This window comes from Lupinus angustifolius, chromosome LG14 (genome assembly GCF_001865875.1).
Source record: "Lupinus angustifolius cultivar Tanjil chromosome LG14, LupAngTanjil_v1.0, whole genome shotgun sequence".
Lineage (NCBI taxonomy): Eukaryota > Viridiplantae > Streptophyta > Magnoliopsida > Fabales > Fabaceae > Lupinus > Lupinus angustifolius.
The window spans coordinates 10,032,879-10,040,279 of NC_032022.1; the positions used below are offsets into that span (position 1 = coordinate 10,032,879).

The 7,401-nt window shown below is 40.3% G+C and overlaps 1 pseudogene; it reads right to left on the reverse strand.

Moving 5' to 3' along the window:
* LOC109326122 lies at positions 5,136 to 6,876 on the reverse strand (annotated as a pseudogene).

The window sequence follows — 7,401 nt, forward strand, 5'->3', positions numbered from 1 at the left end:
ATGTCACGAGAAGACGAGGATTGGGAAGGTATGAAAAAAGATAGAGAAGAGCTTCGTATGCGCGTAGAGCTCAATGAGGCACACATGAAGAAAACTGAAGATTTGCTGGAAGCCATAGCCTCGAAGTTAGGGATTGCAAGTGACACCCAGGGTCCAGAAAGGAGTAGTGAGAACGATGAAGAGGTAGAGAGCCATAAACTACCCTTGAGCCACGATAAATGGAGAAAACTGGAGATTCCAATTTTCAGTGGTGATGATGCACATGGTTGGGTCCAGAAATTGGAAAGGTACTTCACAATGAGAGCTATCACAGAAGCTAAAAGGATGCAGGCAACTATGGTTGCCTTGGATGGGAGGGCTCTTAGTTGGTTTCAATGGTGGGAACGGTGTAACCCCTCACCTACTTGGAGCAGTTTCAAAATTGCAGTGGTAAGGCGATTTCAACCTTCAATGATACAAAACCCTTTTGAACTTTTGCTATCTTTAAAACAAGAAGGGAGTGTGGAGGTATATGTAGAGGAATTTGAGAAATATGCAGGGGCTTTACATGATATTAATCAAGATTTTGTGAGGGGGGATTTTCTTAAATGGGTTGAAGGAGGAGGTTAGGGTAGAAGTGAAGTTGTATGAACTGGGCACCCTAACAGAGATGATACAAAAAGCTATACTCATTGAACAAAAAAATGTTGTGGTGAATAAGAGGCCTAATGGAGGGTTTGTGAGATCTGGTGCTCCTTTCAAGAACTCTACTTATAGCAGAGTGGTATCAGTAGAACCATCCAATATGAGTAGTACTAGAAAGGAAGGGTCCTCAACAGGGAGTAGTGGAGGAAGTTGATCAATCTAGAGGCAGAGGAGAGTATAGGAGGCTTACCAGTGTGGAGATGAGGGAGAAGAGAGAAAAAGGTCTCTGTTTCAGGTGTGATGAGCCTTTTTCTAGGGATCACATATGCCAGAAGAAGCAACTTAGGATGCTCATCTTGGGTGAAGGGGAGGAATCCGAGGGAGAAATGGAATTAGGACAGGAGCTTGATGTCTTCAACTCTTTACAATTATCATTGTATTCCATAGGGGGTTCACATCTACCAAATCTTGGAAGATCATAGGGATTCTAGGGGGAAGGTCAGTAGTGGTAATGATTGACTGTGGAGCTTCACATAACTTCATAGCCAGGGAAGTGGTGGAAAGCATGGGGTTAAATGTGCAAGGAACCAGGGCTTACTTTGTAGAGGTGGGGGATGGCCACAAGGTGAAGTGTCAAGGAATGTGTTCTCAACTCAAATTGAATTTACAAGGGCTTGAGGTGGTACAGGATTACTACCTGTTTAGGCTGAAGGGGTGGACTTGGTGCTAGGCATTGAATGGTTAGCAAGATTGGGCAGAGTCAGTGCTGATTTTGGGAAGATGGTGTTGAATATCAACAGAGCAGGGTCTACTTTCACCTTGACAGGGGATCCTACTTTAACCAGGACAGAATTATCATTAGGGGCCTTCATGCAGGTTCTTATGGAAGAAGGGGAAGGCCTACTAATTCAGTGTGACACTCACCCTCAGATTCAGGATGCAGGGGTGGTGCCCAAAGAATTGCAGCAGGTGCTCTTCTAGTTTCAGGATGTCTTCAAAGAGCCTCAGGGTCTTCCTCCCTCAAGGATCTCAGGGGCTTCCTCCCTCAAGGAGACATGATCATGCCATTCACTTAAAAGAGGGCACTGAGGTTCCTAATATTCGACCTTATAGGTGTCCACACTACCAGAAGGCTGAAATTGAAAGGTTGGTAGCAGAAATGATGGGTGCAGGGGTGATTAGGCCTAGTATAAGCCCATACTCTAGCCCTGTCATCTTAGTGAAGAAGAGGATGGGGGTTGGAGGTTTTGTGTTGATTATAGGGTACTTAACAAGATTACTGTGCCCAATAAGTTCCATATTCCTTTGATTGAAGAGCTGCTTAATGAGTTAGGGGGTGCAAGGGTGTTTTCCAAACTAGACCTCAAGGCAGGGTACCACCAGATAAGAATGAAGGAGGCAGATGTTGAAAAAACTGCTTTTAGGACTCATGAGGGACACTATGAGTTCTTGGTAATGCCCTTTGGGCTTACCAATGCTCCTTCTACATTTCAGTCCATGATGAATGAGATTTTGAGGCCCTATTTGAGGAAGTTTGCCCTAGTATTCTTTGATGATATCTTAGTCTACAGCTTAGATTTAAAGACTCATAACCATCATCTACAACTAGTATTGACATTGCTGGCAGAGCATCAGTTGAAGGCAAACCAGAAAAAGTGTAGTTTTGGGCAGACTAGCATTGAGTACCTAGGCCACATCATCTCTGATCAGGGGGTGTCTGCTGACTTGTCTAAAGTAGAGGATATGGTGACTTGGCCTCAACCTACCAACATTAAGGCCTTGAGGGGGTTCCTAGGGCTCACTGGTTACTATAGGAAATTTGTCCAGAATTATGGTAAGATTGCTAAGCCACTAACTGAGTTGCTCAAGAATGACTCATTCAAGTGGAATTCTGAAGCCACTGCTGCTTTTGAAGAGTTGAAGACAGCTATGACTTCTCTGCCTTGGCTAGTTGTTCCTAACTTTGAAAAGGTTTTCACCATAGAAACATATGCATCCAGCAAGGGATTAGGGACAGTCTTAATGCAAGAAGGAAGACCCCTAGCTTTTTGGAGTCAGGGTCTATCCCTAAGAGCTCAACAGAAATCTGTGTATGAGAGGGAGTTGATGGCCTTAGTCCAGGCAATTCAGAAATGGAGGCACTATTTAGTTGGAAGGCATTTCATCATCAAAACATATCAGAAGAGTCTCAAATTTCTCACTAAACAAAGATTGTTTTCGGATGAGCAATTCAAATGGGCAGCTAAGTTGGTTGGGTTAGATTTTGAGATCCAATATAAACCAGGGTGTGAGCATTCTGTGGCTGATGCTCTTTCCAGGAAGCTTATGTACTCTGCCATATCCCTTATCAGTAGTGAGGAGGTTGATCTCTGGAATACAGAGTTGCAACAAGATTCCAAGTGGAAGCAGGTCATCCAAGAGATGATCATCACTCCTACATCCCACCCAGACTATGAGTTAAGGAAGGGGTCCTCTATTATAAGGGTAGGTTGGTTTTGTCCAGAAACTCCAACAGAATTTCTATCATAATGGCAGAGTGTCATGATACTCCCATGGGTGGTCACTCTGGCCATCTCAGAACATACAAGAAGATTGCCAACTTCTTATACTGGGAGGGAATGAAGGCAGATATCAAGAGGTTTGTAGAGGATTGTGAGGTGTGTCAAAGGAGCAAGTATTCTACACTAGCTCCTGCAGGGCTCCTACAACCTATTCCTATACCTCAAGAAGTGTGGGGAGATATTTCTATGGACTTCATAGGGGGCTACCTAGGATCAAGGGCAAGGATACTATTTTTGTGGTGGTTGACAAATTATCCAAGTATGCTCACATGTTTGCTCTAGGACATCACTATTCAGCAAAGGATGTTGCTACCCTGTTCCTAAAAGAGGTGGTTAAGCTCCATGGGTTTCCTTCTAGCATCATTTCTGACAGAGATTCTGTGTTTCTCAGCCAGTTCTGGAAAGAAGTGTTCAAGGTTGCTGGCACACAACTCAAGTTTAGTACTTCCTATCACCCTCAGAGTGATGGGCAGACTGAGGTGGTTAATAGATGCTTGGAGACCTACCTTAGATGTTTTGTTGGTCCTAGACCCAAGCAGTGGTTAGAGTGGCTATCATGGGCAGAGTTCTGGTTTAATTCCAATTATAATGCTTCAGCTGGGATGACACCCTTTAAGGCATTATATGGCAGAGAGGCACCAACTCTACTGAAGGCAGGGGCTATTCCCTCTAAGGTGGATGAGGTAAACAGGATGGTGATGCAGAGGGATGGGATGTTGGCAGAGCTGAAGGATAATTTGTTGAAAGCTTAGAACTTGATGAAACAACAGGCAGATAAGCACAGAAGAGATGTGAGATTTGAGTTGGGGAATTGGGTCTATCTCAAGTTACAACCCTACAAGCTTAAATCTTTGGCCAAACGTCCTTATGCCAAGCTAGCACCTAGATACTATGGTCCCTACCAAGTGATTGAGAAGGTGGGGGCAGTTGCTTATAAGTTGGCTTTACCCCCTCATGCCAGAATACATCCAGTATTCCATATATCTTTGCTGAAGCAGGCCCTAAAGCCTCAACAACAACCTCAAGCCCTACCTCCAATGTTGAATGAAGAATTGGAATTAAAGGTAGAACCAGAGATCCTTTTGGACCAGAGAACAGGGGCTCAAGGGAAGAAGGAGGTATTAGTCAAATGGAAAGACCTTCCAGACCATGACTGCTCTTGGGAGGATACAACCACTCTTCAAGCAAGATTTCCAGATTTTCAACTTGAGGACAAGTTGTTTCTTTTAGGGGAGGGTATTGATAAGGCTCAATCCAGGCCAAGGGTGACAAATGTATACAAAAGGGGAAAGATGGGAGTTTGGTTGAAGTAAAATAACCAAACTTACTTATTATACCCTTGGGTAGTTAGGTAGTTATCTTTCTATTTCTATAAATAGGAAGTTGTTAAGGAAAGTTAGTTAGTTTTTTAGAGGGAAAGTCACTGATTGAGGAATCAGTAACAGGGGAGGATCGAGGGATTCATTGTGCTCCATTTTCTTCTATTCTACATTCTAAATCCATAACATTCTTCACTAGAACCCTAGCATAATCAAATTGATTCTGGTTAGGGGCATTTCCTTTACAAATTCTTTCCTTTTCTACTTCTTTTGATACCAGTGTTTAACAGTTTCCTTTGATGAAAATCAAGTTCTCAAATTTATCTGAAGGACAGAAAATAATCATCCTGGAGCCTTCAAAAGGAAAATCCTCTGCTTTTTAAGTTTGCTATTACTCTTCATTCGGTATGCCAACAATTAAGCTTCAAAATAATAAAATCAATTAGTTGATGAGTGCAAAGTTAAAGGAAAGAAAATCGCTGGAACAATCTGTGTACAAAATACAAATGACGCATAAAAATCACTTTCTTCATATATTACCAACCAGAAAGGCGAAAAAGTACAACTATCAGGGTTCAAGTTCAATAAAAAATCAGAAATATGAGAAACAATTATAACACTATGGCTTCGGCTAAAAGACTAGCTTGTGTGGTTTCTGGCCTGATTTCAAGCAAAAACCTGGCACCAAGGTAAGTCTTCAAGTCTGGAACACTCTGAATAGCTTGCAACAAAGCAGAATCCACACTCTTCTGGTCATCTTTCTTCTCTTGGGGGAGCACACTTTTCTCCTACATTTCGGAACATGATAGAAGATATCAGAAAACATGAGCAATTAAATATAACAGGGGGACACTAAAAATGAAAAATTGTTAAGCTAACATCATTTTCTGCTTCAGAAAACTCTCCTTCTCCCTTCTTGTTCTTTTTTTTGGCATCCTTTAAAAAGTACTTGTCATCAAATTTATCCACATTAACAGCAGAAACATCTACTTTGGTTGATGTGCCAATGACATAGGCCTGATTCACACGTCTCAAAGGAACTCCGTTAATCTTGAAAGGCCCTCAAGGGGTGAGGGAAAAAATTAAATAAAACAGGCCAGAGATGGGTAGAGACTAGAGAGTATAGAAAAGTTTTATCACCTAAGTAAATGTGCCAATAAGATTGGTACTCAAACATAAGTACACCTAAACCACATCCGCACCCACACCCCCACCCACACCCACATACATAAACCCAAGCACTTGCACACACAATGACATATACAATGGAAATGAATATAGAACATAGACAATATTAGGTATAAGCTGAAACATTAATATATAACGCAATAAAAACAACAACATGTGAGGTTGCAATTCTATACCAATACATTATCACAACTCATAAGATAAGAATATCTAATAACACAGTAATACAACTCAACCAATTGAAATTCAGGGCAACCAAATCAACCTCAACCAACAATTTATATCATGCAAAAAGCCATTAAACAAAAATAATAGGATCTCCTATAACTTATCCCGAGCCAATATTCAGTATTACCGGTTACAAAATTATAGTGAAAGTAACAAAAAAATAGAATGTTTTTTTAAAAGTTGTGAAAGTGTTACCGGTTACAAGTAGCAAGCCAGAAGGAAGCTGCTTGAGGAACACAACTCTCTTTCCCTTGAATCTTCCGGCGAGAAGAATCAGCACTGTCCCAGGTGTAATGCTAGCCCTGAAAACAAAACATGAGTCACATATGCTTTATCAGAACAAAAAAGCCACTACTTTTTAAAAAAACAAATATTATTGCAACAAAAGGATTCAACTACATGCATATTTCTAAAAATATGTTAATAATCAAACAAACGTACTCATATTAGATAAGATTTTATTTCATCAATGAGCATGATTAAAAGAATGATGCAATGATGCATTGAATATTAATTCCATACCCAATTCCAAAGACATTAAAAATCAAAACCACACCCTTTCTTCTCCACATTTCCTTAATCATAAATATAAAACAAAATCAAATAACAGTAATTGACCTGAGCTTGGTGGGCTTGGTTTGTGCTTGTTTAGAAGAGGCTTCTTCACATCATCAGTAGAGTAGAATTTCGATGCCTTCTCAACAGGAGCTTCAGCTTTTGCCTTAGGTTCATGACGAGGCAAAACGCCACCGTTTTTTGCCTTGATTGCCCATAAACCTCTCTTATGACATTTGTGATCTTGAGTATTTTCCAATTCCCCTTATCAATTCAACGTTTCTGCTAACCCTAGCGGTTCTGTACTTCGGAGGAGCCATTGCTGTGTGTGCAGTAGCGGTTGATGGTTGGAGCAGAAACAAGCCTAGTATGTGCCAATTGAGGAAACAAGCTATAGTTACTAGCTATGGTATATTTTACAATTAGGACAGGGTAAACAAAACGAATCTATTTTGTTTTTGGTACGTAAATAAATAACAAAAAAGAATAAAGTATATTTCAATGTGAAACCAGTTAAATAATGACATTTGTCTAATTATTTTAATATCTTTTATTTTATTTTTCATTTTTTAATATTTTTTATTTTCTAAACACTAATTTCATTCCCCAGAATCTCCCTTCCCCTTATTCGTCTCCTCCTTTCTCCCTTCCCCATTCCCTCTTCTCCCTTCTTCATAATCTCATTCACCAACAAAATCCTCATGCAAATCCAAGAGGCTAAAAGATAGCTTATGTTGACATCATTAACAATTTCATTGTTGGCTAGAATCTAAGAGGCCAAGAGATATCTTCTATTGACACCATTAACGAGTTGTTTATTGCTTAATATTTATTTTAGTGTATGTGTCTATCACTTTATAAATAATTGGGTTTTAAGAGGAATAAAAGCTAATAAGTGTTTAGATTAGATGATATCAAACTGTAGC